The following is an 18,143-nucleotide window of genomic DNA, read 5'->3' on the forward strand; positions in this document are numbered from 1 at the left end:
GAATTGTACTAACTCCCTGATAATTTTTTCTATTAGTATGTATTGATGATGCACTTAACAAACTTTTCTGAGCACCTACGTGCCAGTTACTTTTCCATTTTTTAAAAAAATATATTTGACACTTAACATTGCATAAATGTGAGGTGTAAAACATGTTATTTTGATTGTTGATGTATTGTACTGCAATTGCCATTGTAGTGTGGAGGTACCAGAATTAGCACCTCTGTCACATTATTTAATTATCATTTCTTTTAGTGGTTAGAATAATTAAGTTCTAGTCTCTTAGCAAGTTTGGTGGTGATCCTGCAGTATTGTCTTTGTTCATTACACTGTGCATTAGATCTCTAGGGCTTATTTACTACTCCTTGCAGGTTTGTCCCATAAGCAATGTCAGTCCTATTTTCCCGACCCTCATCCTCTGGTTATCACCATTGTGTTCTGTTTTCATGAGTTTGGCTTTTTTGATTCCACATGTAATTATACCATACATTACTTGCCTTTCTCTTCTGACATACCTCACTTAGCATAATTGCTCAGAGTCCATCCATGTTGTCTCAAATGGCAAGATGTTCTTCCTTCATGTGGCTGGAAAATATGTATACCATGTGTATATACATGAATATATACCATACATATGGATAATATATATAGTGTAATATATATGCATCACATCTTCTTTATCAGTTCCTCCATCGATGAACATTTAGGTTGTTCCCATGTCTTGGCTATTGTGAATAATGAGGCAGTGAACATGGGAGTTCAGGTATGTCTTTGATATATTGTTTTCATTTCCTTTGGGTGTATACACAGAAATGGAGTTGCCAGTGCATCTGGTAGATATGTTTTTAATTTTTTGAGGAACCCCTGTATTGTTTTACATATTGGCTGAACCAGTACACATTTCCACCAACAGTGAGGAGGGTCCCCTTTTCTCCACATCCTCACCATACTTGGTCTCTGTCCTTGATTCTAGCTAGTCTAACAGGTATGACGTGGTATCTCATGGTGGTTTTGGTTTGTCTTTCCCTGATGATGAGTGATGTTGAGCATTTGTTCATGTACCCGTTTGCAGTTTGGATGTCTTTGGAGAAATGTCTGTTCAGTTACTGTGCCCATTCATTTATTTTTTATCATGTTTGTTACTGAGTTGTCTGAATTCTTTGTATATTTTGGATATTAACCCCTGTTAGATATGTCTGGTTTGCAAAAATGTTCTGCCCTTCTGTAGGTTGCCTTTTCATTTTGTTACTTGTTTCTTTTGCTGTGCAGAAGCTTTTAAGTTTTATGTATTCCCATTTGCTGATTTTTGTTTTTGTTCAGCGTTTGTGCTTTTAGTGTCCTCTCCAAAAACGCATTGCCAAATGCAATATGAAGGAGCTTCTTCCCTGCATTTTCTTCTAGGAGTGTTATTGTGTCAGTGTTATGTTTCAATCTTTGATCCATTTTGGGTGAATTTCTGTGAGTGCTGTAGGATAGCGGTCCAATTTCTTTGTTCTGCATGTGTTTTTTCAATGTTCTCAGCACCATTTGTTAGAGATTGTTCTTTCTCCATTGGGTGCTCTTGGCCCCTTGTGGAATACTAGCTGACAGTATATGTGGAAGTTTAATGCTGAGCTCTGTGTTCTGTTCTCTTGGTGTGTGTGTCTGTATTTATGCTACTTTTTATTAACCGTGGTTTGTAGTATACTCAGGAAGTGTGATACCTCCAGCTTTGTTCTTCTTCAGCATTGCTTTGGCTATCCAGGGTCTTTTCTGGTTCCATATAAATTTTAGGTTTTGTTTTGTTTTCTTTTCTTTTTAGTTTCTTTGAAGCGGTTGGAATTTTGATGGGGATTGTGTTGAATCTATAGATGGCTTTGGATAGTATGGACATTGTAACTATTAATTCTTTCAATCCATGAACACAAGATGTCTTTCCATTTGTGTCTTCAACTTCTTTCAGCAAGGTCTTGTACTTTTCAATGTACAGATCTTTCACCCCCTTGATTAAAGTTATTCCTAGGTATTTGATTGTTTTTGAAGCTATTGTAAATAGGGTAGTTTTCTTTATTTCATTTTTGGATGTTACATCATTAGTATATAGAAATGCAACTGCTTGTCATATGCTGATTTTATATCCTGCAACTTTCCTGAAGTTCCAACAGTTTTTTGGTAGTGTTCTTGGGATTTTGTATATACAAAATCAAATCATCTGCAAATAATAGCAGTTATACTTCTTCCTTTCCAATTTGGATGCCTTACTTGTGTTGACTAAATGCTCTAGCTAGGACTTCCAGTAGTGTATGGAGTAAGACGGGTGAGAGTGGGCATCCTTGTCTTTTTCTTGATCTTAGAGGAAAAGCTTTCAAAATTTCTGTGTTGAGTATAATGTTAGTTATGGGTTTGTTGTATATGGCCTTTATTATGTTGAATTGTGTTCTTTCCATACCCAATTTGTTGAGGGTTTTATCAGGAAAGGATGTTGCATTTTGTCAAATGCCTTTTCATCATCTATTGTGATGATCACGTGAATTTTCTAATCTGTTAATGTGCTGTATTACATTTATTGATTTGTGTATATTTGAACCATCCTTGCATCCCGGGGATAAATCCCACTTGGTCATGGTGTATGATCATTATTATGTGTTTTGAACTTTTTAATGTGTTTGCCAATATTTTGTTGACATTTTTTGCATCTATATTCATCAGGGATGTTGGTCTATAATTTTACATTCTTGTAGTGTTCTTTTCTGGCTTTGGTTACATGGTAATATTGGCATCCTAGAATAAACTTGGAGGTGTTCCCCGCTCTTCATTTTTTTTGTTTTTTTTGGAATGCATTAATTCTTCTTTAAATATTTGGTTGAATTCACCAGTGAAGCCATCTGGTCCTGGAGTTTTCTGTGTTAGGTTTTTGATTACTGATTCAATTACTTTACCTAGTTATTGGTCTGTTCAGATTTTCTCCTCTCTTTATTCAGTCTTTGTATATGTTGTGTTACTAGAAATTCATCCACTTCTTGTAGGTTATATTTGTTGGCATATAATTGTTTATATAGTCTGTTAAGATCCTGTATATTTCTGTAGTATCAGTTGATTTCTAATTTTATTTATTTGAGTCTTCTTTCTTTTTTAACTAGTCTAGCAAAGGGTTTGTCAATTTTGTTTATCTTTTTGAAAAACCAGCTCTTAATTTCATTGATCCTTTCCATTGTTTTTCTGGTCTGTATTTAATTTATTTCTGCTGGGATCATTATTATCTTCTTTCTTCTAACTTTGGACTTAGTTTGTTCTTCTTTTTCTAGTTCCTTGAGGTGTAAAATCAGGTTTTTTGTTTGAGATCTTTCCAATTTCTTAATACATGCATTTATCACTATAAACTTTCTTCTCAGAACTGCCTTTGCAGCATCCCATAGGATTTGATATATTTCCTTTTTCCTTTGTTTCAAGATAACTTTTTATTTCCCTTTTGATTTTTCCTTTGACCCAATGGTTGTTCAGAAGTGTGTTGCTTAGTTTCCACATATTTGTAGAATTTTCACTTTTTCTCTTATTTAAAAAAAAATTTTTTTTTTTAAAGTAGGCTCCACACCCAACATAGGGCTCAAACCCACAACCCCAGCATCAAGAGTTGCACGCTGCACTGACTGAGCCAGCCACGCACCCCTCAGCTTTTCTCTTATTGATTCCTAGTTCATACCATTGTGGTCCGAAAAGATCCTTGGTATGATTTCAATCTCCTTAAATTTGCCAAGATTTATTTTGTGTCCTGTCATAGGATCTATCCTAGAGAATGTTTCATGTGCACTTGAGAAGAATGTGTTTTCTGCTGCTGTTGGATGGAAGGATATATATATGTCAGTTAAGCCATTTAGTCTAAGAAGGGGTTCAATTCCAGTGTGTCTTTGTTGATTTTGTCTGGATCAGCTATCTGCTGCTTACAGTGGAGCACTGAAGTTCACTAGTATTTTTGTAGTGTTGTCTGTTTCTCCCTTCATACCTGTTAGTATTTGCTTACTATATTTAGGTGTCCCAATGGTGAGTGCATATGTGTTTCTGATTGTTTTATCTTCTTGATTTATCGAACCCTTTATCATTATATGACGGCCTTCTTTGTCTCTTGTTAGTGTTTGTGGCTTGAAGTCTATTTTCTTTGATATAAATATGGCTACCCTTACTTTTTTTAGATTTCCATTTGCATGGAGTATCTTCTTCCATCTCTTTACTTTGAGCCGGTATGTGTTGAGAGCTGAAATGAGTCTCTGTAGGCAACATAAACTTGGGTCTTGTTTTTTTTTTTTTTAATCCATTGAGTCACTCTGCACCTTTTGATTGGATGATTCAGTCCACTTACTTTGTAGTGATTATTGATATGTAAGGACTTGCAACTGCCAACTTACTGTTTACCTTCTGGTTATTTTTCATGGTGATTTGCTCAGTGCCCCTCCCCCCTTTTTTTTTAATGTTTTGTGAATCGAGTCTAGATTTTTGTTTTGTGGTTACCATGAGGTTTATGTAAAACATCTCAGAGGTAAAAATAGGTCATTTTATGCTGCAAGCAGCTTCTCTTCATTCCTGTATAAAAGCTCCACCCTTTTACTCCTTCCCTTTTATGTTTTTAATGTCACAGTTCACTGATTTTATGCTGTGAATTTGTTAACAAATTATAGTAGCTGCAGGTTTTAATACTCTTTTCCTTTAACCTTTATACCATAGTTAAGTGGCAACAGTGCTGTTCTAATGTAGAGTTACCGTTTTCTAACTCTGTAGCAGAGTAGAGTGTGTTTTTGTGTCACTGATTAGCATCTTTTCATTATAGCTTGAATAATTCCTTTTAGCATTTCTCGCAAGTCAAGCCTCGTGGTAGTAACCTTGCTTTAGCTTTTGTTTATCTGGGAAATCCTTAATCTCTCCTTCATATCTGAAGGGGAATTTTGCCAGGCAAAGTGTATTTGGCTGGCAATCTTGATCTTTCAACACTTTGAACATGTCATTCTACTCTTTCCAGGCCTGCAGAGTTTCTGCTGAGAAATCTGCTGATAGCCTAATAGGGTTCCTTTGCGAGGTTACTTTCCTTTCCCTGGCTTCCTGTGAGGTTCTTTATCATTGATTTTTGACAGTTTCATTATAATGTGTTCTGGAAAAGATTTTTTTGCATTGAGATAATAGGCTGTTGTAATCGTTTTGTGGACCCGTACCAATTTCTTCCCAGGTTTGGGAAGTTCCCAGCTATTATTTCTTTAAGTAGACTGTCCCCTTCTCCCCCTTTTTTCCTTCTGGTACACCAGTTACTTTTATATTTGCCTTTTTGAACTTTTGGATTGAAACTGATAGCTCTTGCTGGGTTTCTTCACTATTCCAAAATCTTAGTTTTCCCTCCTCATAGAACTGAACTATTTTTCTATTCCTATCCTCCAAGTCGCTTATTCTCTCTTCCATCTGGTCTGCCCAGTTACTGATGCTTCATTCTCCATCTCATTTATTGAATTCTTCAGTTCTAGTATTTGTTTGGTTCTTCCTTATAATTTTAATCTCTTTGGTAAAGAACTACTGTGTTCATTAATTTTGTTCCTGAGTTCACTGAATGACCTTTCTGAGTTTGCTTGTAGCTTGTTGAATTTCTTCATTACAACTATTTCGAATTCTTCATCAGTTAGAGTGCGGTATTCTGTGCCTCTGAGTTTGGTTGCTGGAGAATTCTTTTCTTTTCTTTTCTTTTTTTTCTTAAAGATTTTATTTATTTGACAGAGAGATAGCGAGAGCAGGAACACAAGCAGGGGGAGTGGAAGAGGGAGAAGCAGGCTTCCCATTGAGCAGGGAACCCAATGTGGGACTCGATCCCAGGACCCTGGGATCATGACCTGAGCCGAAGGCAGATGCTTAACGACTGAGCCACCCAGACGCCCCGGAGAATTATTTTCTTTTTGTGATACCATATTTCCTTGATTGTTTATGGTGTTTGAAGACATGCACTTCTGCTTTAGCATTTGAAGTAGCAGTCACTTTCCCTAATTAAGGTTTTGTGTTTACTTTGGATCTTACAGTTCAACAGGCTGGCCATTAGAAACCTTTCTTTTCTATTATGGAAGGTGGCACTGTAGCTCGTTTGTGGTTTCTCCTGTAACAGCTGGCTCTTGTGGATGCACTTGGCTGGTGGCAGAGTGGGGGGTGTTGTGGGCTTGGCAGCTGGAGCTTTGGGGTGCCACTGGGCCTGGTGTGGCATCAAGTGGGGCATATCCAGAGGTCTGTGGGCGGTCCTGCCAAAGTCCTGAAGCCGGCAGCAGGAAGCCCATTTCTTCACTGCACTTTGGTATTCTCGACTGCCTCCTTCCCTTTCCTCTTCGACCCCTCAGTCACTGGTGTTCCTCCTCAGAAATCCAGGTGCTGCTAGGGAGAAATGGGTCCCTCCTGCTGCACCTGGACAGCTGCCTCGAACGTCACTCCCCCAACCAGTGACAGGGTGTTGGCCTTTGCCTTGTGGTTTTTGTATCTCTAGAACTTAGTTCCTAGCCACTAGGGTGTCACTTACAGGAAATATCTTTGTTAAATGACTTTTCCACCAAATGGTGTTTTCTATCAGACATGTACCTAAGTTATAAAGCTGTTAAATCTTGTGTTTTGTTTTTTCTAGCTAGGTATCCTGAGTATCATATTTTTTAAATATATGTGCATTTACATATATTCTAAACTGTGAAGGCAGGTATTATTCTCTCTTTATAATTTAGTTTTATTTTCTATTATTTTTTAAGGAGTCATTTATTCCAATCATGAAGACACCTGGACGCTATGGGAAACCTTTCTCACTTTATTGCAGTACTGACTGCTATCCGTAGTCTGCTGTTTTTTATGGGTGTCCAGTTTATTTGTAAAGAAGTTGAGTGGACATCTTGGCTCATTTTAAATTTTGTATTAGGAGCAGAGTTCACATTTAGTGCTGTCACAGAACTCGAGATGTTTGCTTCTTGGATGTTGTGAGTTGGACAGTGTTAAGGTTCTGTGACAAAAACAGTGCACTTATTTTGTTTAATGTCAGTTGAAGCCTATCTGATATTTCCTAGATGGTTAATAAGTATATGAAATTATATATAATACAAAATATAGAAAAATTAAAAATCTAATGTCTTCCTCTAGACATTACTCTCTTCACAGAAGTATATATGCTTGGCAGAAATGTGGAGGAAGAATCTCCATCCTTGTAACAAATCCTCCAGAGTTTCCAAAAAGTTTCATACTTTAGGTCCTCAGTCCCTTGATTTGCAGTTTCTCTGACCGCTTGTGGCATTTGTATTAACATTGAACATTCACATCTTTCTTTGACCAGCTGTCTCATTGGTTTTACTCTTCTTATGAACTGGTACTGCTTCTTTAATGATGGTTTTTGTTGAACAGCCGATATCTGGGAAAACAGAGAAACCTGAACTTGCTAAGTCTCTATTTATTTAGCCTCTGCTATCCTCAGTATATCTGGCATGTGAACAGCCCTGTGAAGGCAACCAGAGACGCTTTGAACATTGCGTTTGCCATCACGAAGTGATCTTTCAAAAATCCACTTGAAATCCGTGGACCAAGAGAATGAAGGCCTGAGAGAAGCAAATGAAACTCTTGTGGTTTAATCATAACAAACAATTCAAGTATCCTTTGAGCACAGACATCACTAACAGTAGGTTTTATATTGTGAATTTAAATGCAAGCTTGCTGCAGTGTTATGGTGTCCCCTCTTCTAATTGGCTGTGAGCCCTGTGGGTGTGAATTGTTCTGTGTAGGAGTTAGCACCACTGGCCCTTCTCAGCCCCACTCGCAGAACAGATGTCTAGTCAACCTTGGCTCTTCCCTGACGCCAGGGAAGTAGGGAAGATCACCTCCCTCGTGCTCCAGTACCCTGTTCAGCCACTCCCAATCGATAGACCTTGGCATGTAAGAAAAGTATTTTTGCTCTGCCTACTAAAATATGTTGAAATCAGCATAACATATATATGTTATATATATATATATATATACGTGTGTGTGTGTATATATATATATATACACACACACACGCATACACACATGCTCCAGAAATATGTGAAGTGGGGAGCTAATTCTGTGGAATAAATCCAGGGGATGTTTGGAAATAGTGGGATGGGAAACAGGCCTTTGTAAAAGGTACAAAACGGCGTTTCGTTGGGGAATTTTAGAGTAAAGTAAACTAAGCAAGATTCCACATACAGGATGAGTAGGGTAACACAGGACCGTGTGGAGGAGCCGTGAAGGCGCGATGTGGCCGCAGGAAGGCTGTGGTGTGTGGTGTGATTGGAATGCGTTAGAGGCCGTTGGTTAGACAAAGGGCGCTTAGTGACATCCTCAGATGTTCGAAATTTAGAGACAAAAGCAAATAGATGTTGAAACTTTGAACTTTTATCTGCTTGTCTTCCTATTGATTTTGTCACCTTTCAGGTTATCTTCTCAGTGAAAATAGCAGATTTTTGTCAGTTCACAATTTTTAAACAGATTAATATTCAATCCTATAGGTAATAAACATTTAATGCTTTTAGGCATTAACTGGCTAGATAGTATTGTTACCATTTGTAGACTAAGTAGCTGAGGATCAGGTGCTTTCCCTAAAGAAAAACAACTGCGGCAACAGCCGTGATATTCGGGGCCAGTATGCTCCATTTCTTCCCTCGTGTCATCGTTGACACACACACACAGACTCACTGTAATGACCCGGATATGTTATCTGGGAAGACATAGGGCTAAACCTTTAGTTCTTAAAATGTGAGGTGCAGTAGAGTCACCTGGAGGCGTTTCTTAAAATGTTGATTTCATTTGTCTCTTGGAGGTTCTAATTCCCAGTGGCTGGTTTAGATTTTGCATTTTTAACAAACACCTCCAGTGATTATGATGCACTGGATTTAGGGACTGTTTTGTGAGAAACACTTCACTCTTTCCCACCGAGACTTCAGCATTCATTGTATTATCAGCTCGCTGGGTTGTCCTGGAGACCATGAAACAGTGGACCCACCCATTTTGAACAGGGCTGGGGCCCTGGACGAGCTGGAAGTGATGTGGGGATAGGGGCGGGGTTGTGTCATGGCAGAGTCTGAAGTGGGAGGAGAGGGCGGCGGAGGGGAGAGCAATGAGGGCTGAAGGCAGACATGTGCTGTAGGGGGTTCCGGCCCACTTGTGTGCCCAGCACACGAGCCCGGAGGGCAGACGGGACAGTGGAGTACACGTATCCCTCCTTGTCCTGTTCCCATGGGAAGTAAACTCAGGAAATGAAAATGTTGATCTATGAAGAGATAAATTGCCTAAGTTTATCATAAATACACATTTATGAATTGTGCCCCAGACCCACAGCTGAGCTCATTTCCTACCGTCCTGTGGCGTCAGGTGAGGTCCTGTGTCTGGACTTCAGCTAAGATAGGGACAGCAGTGTGACCTCAGGCCTGGCTTGTGAGGACCCCGAGGCTGGCTAACTGGGGAGGATGCTGAGGTGGTGGGGAAGGTGGGGATGACAGTGGAGGGGCCTGGCTCCTGGGGACAGCTGTGAGTCAGGAACAGACTTTTGTATTCAAAGAGCCACTGAGCCTTGGAGGTGGTTTTGTTAGAAGCTGACACCTTATGGATCCACTTCTGGTTTCTGCAGCCAAACTTACTGGAAAACGCCTTCACTTTTGGTGATAATTAAACGTTCACTAGACTGGAAAAGCTGCTTCTCAGAGGATCTCCATGTCAAGTAAATAAAAGTTTGCAGGCAGCAAATGGAATGCCGGTCAAAGACAGGGTAGTAGTTCGATGAAGTTGTCCATTGCCCACATAAAGATGCAGGTGTTAGCACAAGCTTCACTCGCTATCCTGCAGTCTCTCTCGCTTGTGCTGAAACCTCAAGACATGCCTGATCGGAAGAGACGAATGCTGAACTGTTCAGAGCGGAAAACATACAAGTCCTAAAATTGCCCCGTGTTTTAGGAAAGCTGAGCAGTTTGAATCATTTTGCCTCCCACTTGGAAAGGAGTCCAAAGTTTATAAACCCTCCTAACGTGAGTTTTAAGGTGACCAATGAGTCCTCCCTGAGCTGCTTCTGCTCTAAATACCAGGCAGGAAATTTGTGATCTGCTTGGCGGCAGCCCGTTGCCGGAGACTGCTGAGCCCCGTCATTCTGAGCTGGAAACACCTTATGCTTGTGGCCTCCCATTTGCTTGTTGGCTCGATTGCTGTGTGTCCTGGGCTGTGAGGTGGTCAGGCACGCTCGTGCGAGGCTTTGTGCCCCTTTACTTCTCCCCTCGCTGCAGTGCTTTCTTTATTGCTGGTTGCTGGTCTCCTTACTCCAGCCCCAAGAATCTGTGAGGTGCTGGGGATTCACCATCATGAGTGGTTCTCAGAAGGTGTGCTTAGCGGTACCCGCAACATCCTAAATCCATGTTGCTGTTTTGGATTCAAGTGCTCTTGAAGAGTTCATGCTACAGTGGGAAGTTTTAAAAGCTGTGATGATTTCCTCTTACCTACTTTCTAATTTTCAGAAGCCACGTGTCACATGTCACATTTTAATACTTAGTTTGTAATTACTTCCCCGGCCCCTCTGTGCCCTCATCCCACCCCCAGTCAAACACACACACATGGGGCAGACAGCTGTTTAGGGTGATGAGAGTTTGGGGGTGGCCATTTTTCCTCGTTTCTTTTCCTGAATTCATTGGTCTTGAAGATTGTTTACCTATGAATAACATCTTCTAATATTGTCTTTTTAAAAAAAAATTAATCTCCAACAATTGTCATCTTTTTGTTGAAAGTATAATTAATAAAAGTGGAAATGTAGGCTTTCAACATTATGGTGTTTTAATCTAATCTTTGAGTATCTCAAGATAACTGAGTTGCCATAGCAATCAGTTAGATGTGCAAATGCAAGAAAACTTTAAACAAATTTTTTTTTTTTTAACATATGTATTATTTGTTTCAGAGGTACGGTCTGTGGTTCAACAGTCTTGCACGATTCACAGTGCTCACCATAGCACATACCCTCCCCAATGTCTATCACCCAAGCACCCCATCCCTCCCAACCCCCACCACTCTAGCAACCCTCAGTTTGTTTCCTGAGATTAAGAATTCCTCATATCAGTGAGGTCATATGATACATGTCTTTCTCTGATTGACTTATTTCGCTCAGCGTAATACCTTCCAGTTCCATCCATGTCGTTGCAAATGGCAAGATTTCATTCCTTTTGATGGCTGCATAATATTCAGAAGAAGATAGCAGGAGGGGAAAAATGAAGGGGGGGAAATCGGAGGGGGAGACGAACTGTGAGAGACAATGGACTCTGAAAAACAAACTGAGGGTTCTAGAGGGGAGGGGGGTGGGAGGATGGGTTAGCCTGGTGATGGGTATTAAAGAGGGCACGTTCTGCATGGAGCACTGGGTGTTATGCGCAAACAATGAATCATGGAACACTACATCAAAAACTAATGACGTATGGTGATTAACGTAACATAATAAAAAAATAAAAAAAAATGTTTTGATTGTGTCTTTTCCTAATTGGTACTCACTCATCTCCAGTATTTCCATTGGATGTTTTTATAACACTTTAATGGAGTAGATATTTATCAGCAGTTAGAAGTTTTATAGACAGTAAAACTATTACAACTTTGTAATTTTTATCTTAAAAATATGAAATCTGCAATACTTTGACAAACCTTTGAAAAGTTGTACTTACTGTAGCTATCTTTGGCATTTCTCAGAGCAGAGAAGATTTGCTCCTCTACTTCCACACCCTGAACACGGGTCCCACCTGGCCCTCACCATAGTTTACGGAAAGTTGTGCTAACATTGCTAATTTTATGCTAACACTTTGTCTTCATTGTGTGTTATTACTACAGAATACACTGCCTGTTGCATAATAGGTATCCAAGAGTTGTTTCTTTGCTTGTTCTTTTGATAACTTTTGAACCTTATGTTTCAGGGGCTTGGACTCAGTTCAAGCCAGGCACTATGTCAAGATACACGAATGACCTGGGGCAGATGGAGCCTTCAAGGAAATCTCCAAATGAACGAGGGAGGCTTGTTCATGCTACAGTGAAACACTTTGAAATATATAGGTGTTGCAGTTTTTATTTTTGTTGTTGGTGGAAAAACCTGCATAACAAAATTTACCATTTTAACTATTTATAAGTGTACAATGCAGTGGCATTAAGTATTTTCATGCTGTTTTACATCCATCGCTGCCATCCACCTCCAGAACATTTCCATGTTCCCAGGCTGTAACTCCTTCCCCATGAACTAGTAACCCACTCTAGGGACCTCATATAAATAGAATCAGGCAATACCTGGTCCTTTGTGACTGACTCACCCTTAGCACAGTATTTTCAATGTCAAACTTTCATTATTAAGGTTGAATAACATTCTGTATGAATATACCACTTTTTGTCTATCCATCTGTTAATGGATGCGTAGGTTGCTTCGCCTTTTGGCTGTTATGAGCAATGTTGCTGTGAACGTGTATATAGATATCCATAGGAGTCCCTGCTTTCTCTTATTTTGAGATTCCAGAAGTGGAACTGCTGGATAGTATTAGGTAAGCCTATGTTTGATTTTCAGAGAAACTACCATACTGTTTTCTACAGCGGCTACACCATCTTATATTCCCACCAGCTGTGCACAAAGGTTCCCGTTATTCCACGTCCTCACCAAAACTTGTTATTTTCTAGGAGTTTTTTGGTTTGTTCTTGGTAATAGCCACCCTAATGGGTATGAAGTAGTATCTCATTGTGGTTTTGATTTGCATTTCCCTATCAGTTATCAGTTACCAGTGTTGAGCATCTTTTCAAACACTAGTTGGTCATTTCTTTAGAGAAATGCCTGTTCAGTCCTTTGACTATTTCTTAATCAGGTTGTGTATTTTTTTGTTGTTGAATTGTAGGAACTCTCTCTATATTCTTGATATTAATACTTTATTAGATATATGCAGGGATCTTCTCCCATTCTATGGATTACCTTTTTACTCTTGATTATGTCCTTGATGCACAAATATTTTTAATTTTGATAAAATCCAACTTACCTATTTTTTTCTTTTGTTGCCTTGCTTTTGGTGTCATATCCAATAAATTATTGCCAAATCAAACGCAGTGAAGCTTTCTCCTATGTATTCTTCTATAAGTATCATAGTTCTAGTTCTTTAGGTAAAGCCTTTGATCCATTTTGAGTCATTTTGTATGTGGTACACATTGAGTCTAAAACTTCATTCTTTTTTGCATGTGGGTATCCAGTTTTCCAACACCATTAGTTGAAAAGAATCCTTTCCCTCTTGAATGGTCATGGCACCACTGTCGAATATTTTACCATACACATGAGAGCTTATTTTTTTGTAATGTTGCTAAATTTGTTTATTAGTTCTAACGGATTTTTGTGTGTGTGGAATCTTTAGGGGTTTCTGCATATAAGGATATGTCATCTGTGAACAAAGATCATTTTACTTCTTCCTCTTTTATTTGGATACCTTTTATTTCTTTTTCTTGTCTCATTACTCTGGCTAGGCCTTAACATTACTATGTTTAATAAGAGTGGGACGAGTGGGGATCCTTGCCTTGTTCCTGATCTTGGAAGAAAAGCTTTCACGTTTTTACATTTGAATATGATGGTTGCCTTGTGTTTTTCATATATGGCCTTTAATATGTTAGAAGGTTTTCTTCTATTCCTAGTTTGTTGAGTGCTTTTATCAGGAAGGATTGTTTTATTCTGTCAAAAGGTTTTTTTTTTTTGCATCAGTGGAGATAGTCATGGGTTTTTTGCTTTCATTCTGTTAATGTGGTGTATGTCATTGTTTGATTTTCATATGTTAAACCATTTTTGCATTCCAGGAATAAATCCTACTTGGTTTGTGAATAGTTCTCTTAATATATTCTTGAATTTTGGTTTGATGGTATTTTGTTGAAGATTCTTGTATCAGCGTTCATGAGAAATAATTGGTCTATAGTTTTGTTGTTGCTGTTTTTCTTTGTCTGGCTTTGATAGCAGGGTAATGCTAGCTGCATGGAATGAGTTAGTTCAGGCTGCTGTAACAAAAATACCATAAACTGGTGGCTTGTAAACAACAGAAACTTATTTCTTACAGTTCTTGAGACTGGAAAATCCAAGATCAAGGTGCCAGAAGATTCAGTGTCTGGCGAGGGTCCTCTTTCTGGTTCATAACCAGCACCTTCTCATTATGTCCCGACACTGTGGAAGGATGAGGGAGCTCTGTGGTTCTCCTTTATAAAGGCACTAATCCCATTCACAAGGTCTCCACCATCATGACCTAATCACCTTTCAAGGACCTCAGCTTTTAATACCATCACCTTGGAGGTTAGAGTTTCTACATGTGAATTTTGGGGGGACACAATCAATCTATAGCAAAAGTGTTTCCTCTTCAGTTTTTTGGAAGAAGTTGAAAAGGATTGGCTTAATTCTTTTTTAACTGTTTGGTAGAATTCATGGAAGACACCATCTGGTCCTGGGCTTTTCTTTGTTGGGAGGTTTGATTCCTGATTCAACCTGTTCATTATAGATTTATTCAGATGTATTTCTTCATGATTCAGTCTTGGTTGTGTGTGTGTGTGTGTTAATGTTTCAGTGAGGGAATTAGGACCTGGAACTTCTTAGTCCACCATCTTGCTGGCAGCCCTCTCTGCTACATTATCTTTACATTGTGTTACTGTCCTGTAAATCATTGGCGGTAGTACAAAGTGGTTCATGCAATAAGAGCTTCCTTTTCTTGGTTTCCAGCAAGTGTTCTCTCACTTTTGCACTGTTACATATGTATGATTGCACCCCTAAAATCAATGATTCATGGATATCACGATCTTGCTGTGATTAAAGTCTGTATTTTACACTGAGGCACATGTCTTAGTGCAGAGTGGTGACCCTGCTTTTGAGAAGTATGGGTTCGTGTTCCAAACCTGGTCATAAACAGCACTCGTATTTTTGTGACTTATGTGTAAAATGAGAATGTTAAAGTAGATGATGTTTAAAGGCCCTTTTATATCTAATTCTCTATGTTTCTATAATGTAGATAGCAATTTAAATTTTGAAACTATGTAAGTGAGCCTAAGAATATTTTTATGTGTACCTACTCAGGAGTACACTTACCTGAAACACTTTGGATTAGGTCAACAGGTAGCCCTTATGAAAATAGTAAAGAGGGCACTGGGATAAATTATTGGGACCTAAGAAAATCAGACTCTTAAATCAACATGCTCTTGCCCCAGCCTTTCAGAGGGTGTCGTAGGTTGTCTGTGAACCTTACCCTGAGGGTAAAATAGAACACATCTCTGGACATTTTCCTGGAGGAAATGTTCATTGTTGGCAGGGAGGATCTTTGGAGAATAACAGTATATGATACACCTCCAATACCCTTTGATTTTGTCCTAGGAGAATATGGTTCAAGTTCTTTAATAAATGGGGTTATAAGAATATGACAGAAAAAGCCCCCACCCTTGCTGTAAATAAGAAAATATGGAAGGAAAAAAAGATAGTAACAACTTCAATGTCAATAGAAAAAGAAACTAAGGGCGCACCTGGGTGGCTCAGTCAGTTAAGCGTCTGCCTTCGGCTCGGGTCATGATCCCGGGGTCCTGGGATCTAGTCCTGCATCGGGCTCCTTGCTATGTGGGGAGCCTGCTTCTCCCTCTGCCTCTGCTCCTTCTCCGGCTCATGCTCTCTTTCTCTTGCTCTAGCTTGCTCTCTCTCAAATAAATAAAATCTTAAAAAAAAAGGAAAGGAAACTAGGTTCATAAAGGTGGAAGAAACTATATGGTATTTGCATGCAAGATCCATCCAGAAAACTCTCACAAACTGGCCATTCAAACATGAGAGAAAACAAGATTGCTTTAATATTGCTTATTGCCTAAAAAATCATTATTGGCTATTTTAGGACTTGAGGCCTGTGTGTTTAACACTGCCATGAAGAAAATTTGTGTACACAAAAGGAGATTCTTCTTTATTTTCAGAAATCATAGCATGGAAAATACAACAAAATATACTTGAGAAGGTTTCTGAAAGCAAACAAAATTCTATAAACACTTAGTTTACTTCAGATGTTAAAATGTAATGTTTGTGAATAATACCACAAATATTTTTTTGGCCAATATGCTTTTCTGTTTGCTTATAAATTATACGTAACTGAAGATGGTTACAGTTTATAAATTTCTAATGTGCATTGCTATTTATATGCTATTAATGTGCAGTGCCACTGTCTTCCATTATTTTCAGATATTTCTTTAGTTCACATTTTCACACTTATGATACTGTTAATTTATGTTATTTTTTCCTGCTCATGAATGTCAATAATGACAGAGAAAAAACTGAAGAATAATGAAAATGGTGAGTCCATCAAAGTGCGATTAAAACAGTCCAAAAATAGGTGAAAGTTCATGAATTTTGCAGAAGTGTTTCATAATAGTGAAGTTCACTGATGTGAATTAAAGAATAGTAAATTTGGTCAAGATATGTGGTCCTCACATCTGCATAAGTGGGATTCAGGCAAAATATAAAAGAGCCAAGTATGGGGGAATGTGGTGGCATCATTCTGGCTCTGTCCTTCAACCAGGTAGGACTCACTCAAGCCCCTATGGGAAGTCACAGATGAAGACACTTCAGGGGGAGGATACCAGGAAGAAGGCAGAAGAGGAGGTGCCAGGAATCCGTCTCCCACCCAGGCAACCAGTCACGCTGGTAGAATCTGTCTAATGTAACTATTTGGGAACTTTGGAGACTTTACAGCTTTTGGGGGATGGCTTCGATGGTAAACTGTGATTAATTGCAGTCAACTGCATCTCTGAGCCCCAGCCCCAGCCCCAGCCCCAGGGCAGACAGCCATGCACATGTTCCTGGAGCACATTGCAGATAGCTTGCAGGAGGCCAGGGTGAGCAGTAAGGAACCATCCCCCCAGTATTGATCGTCTGTGTTCTGATCACTTATTGCTGCCTTAAACTCTATCCTGGATGTCTGAAATACGACCTACTGGCCCTGCTCGAGGCTTATTCACAAATGATGGAGTCTGGGTCCTGGGCAGTGTGGTTGAAGCTGTTACTGTACATTGGTCTCATCTTTCTGCTTGAAGTTCTGTTGAGAGTAGCCTTAATTATATTCTGTACAGAGAAATTAAATGTAGTTAGCCCTAGTCTCTGTTGGTCAGATTTATCAGAATGGCAGATGGAGTGGTATACTCATGTGACTATTCGAGTTCAACCAAGAAAATTAGGGTCAGATATTGGAGGACGCAAACTGCCATAGTTCCTGAGCATTCCTGAACATTGTTGCTGGGCATGCCAAGAATACAAAGCCCTGACCGCTCTTTGCTTACTGCCTTCTGTAAAAGAGGTGGGTTCCCCGTGGTCGGTGTTCCTCAGATGTGGCACAACCACGACTACCTGTGTAGCATAGAGAAGGCGTCTCCATACTGGCCCTGTGGGACTCAGGGCACCCAGGGAAACCAACAGAAGCATGATGCTTTTGCTTCGCAGTCTGCTGTAATAAAGCTCTTTGTCTCTGGAAGAAAAAAGTCCAATAGAAGCCTGAAAAGAAAAATAAATACATGGTAAAGGAATATATAAAATAAAGTAGAAATTATTCACAAATGATGGAGTCTGGGTCCTGGGCAGTGTGGTTGAAGATAATTGCTAATAAAAAATTTATATAAATTAAATTTACTTGATAAAATGAGATTTTGAGAAGGAATTTTAAAATGATTTGTGACATATACAAGAGACACATTACATAAAAAGATGAATGATGAAAGTCATGGAGCGGTCAAACATCATATAAAACAAATAATTAGAAAGGCTTCTGCTAATAAGTATTTAATACACACCAAATATCGTGTTATGTTATTTAATATTTGTAAGCTCTCGTAAAACTTGAAACAATTGATCTTGTTAGAATGTTGCCAGATGACATCTATATTGATCTTAAGGTTTATAACAAACTTGAAAACCAGGTATTTTTAAGAAGCAGAGAATGAAGTTATGAACACTCAAGTAATTTCTCAAGAACTTATATAGAACATATGATCTAACTAGGACTCAGTTTGCTTCCTTCCATCCTCCCTCCCTCCATCCTTCCTTCTTTCCTTCCTTCCTTCCTTCCTTCCTCCTTCCTTCCTTCCTTCCTTCCTTCCTTCCTTCCTTCCTTCCTTCCTTCCTTCCTTCCTTCCTTCCTCCT

General features: G+C 39.1%; 1 protein-coding gene across 3 annotated transcripts in view; it reads left to right on the top strand.

Moving 5' to 3' along the window:
- Positions 1–18,143, top strand: part of ZWINT (ZW10 interacting kinetochore protein) — a 54,791-nt gene that overhangs the window by 12,439 nt on the left and 24,209 nt on the right. The window contains exon 9 of one of the 3 annotated variants that reach the window (XM_032393968.1): positions 11,910–12,669. The exons of 1 other annotated variant lie outside the window; for it this stretch is intronic. The gene's annotated coding sequence lies outside the window, so the exon portion shown is untranslated. Of the gene's footprint in view, positions 1–9,604; positions 10,715–11,909; positions 12,670–18,143 lie in introns of those variants that run through there. One more of the 3 variants, XM_032393969.1, reaches the window with a different exon arrangement.

The sequence above is a fragment of the Phoca vitulina genome, unplaced genomic scaffold (assembly GCF_004348235.1).
Source record: "Phoca vitulina isolate PV1807 unplaced genomic scaffold, GSC_HSeal_1.0 scaffold78, whole genome shotgun sequence".
In the NCBI taxonomy this organism is placed as follows: domain Eukaryota; kingdom Metazoa; phylum Chordata; class Mammalia; order Carnivora; family Phocidae; genus Phoca; species Phoca vitulina.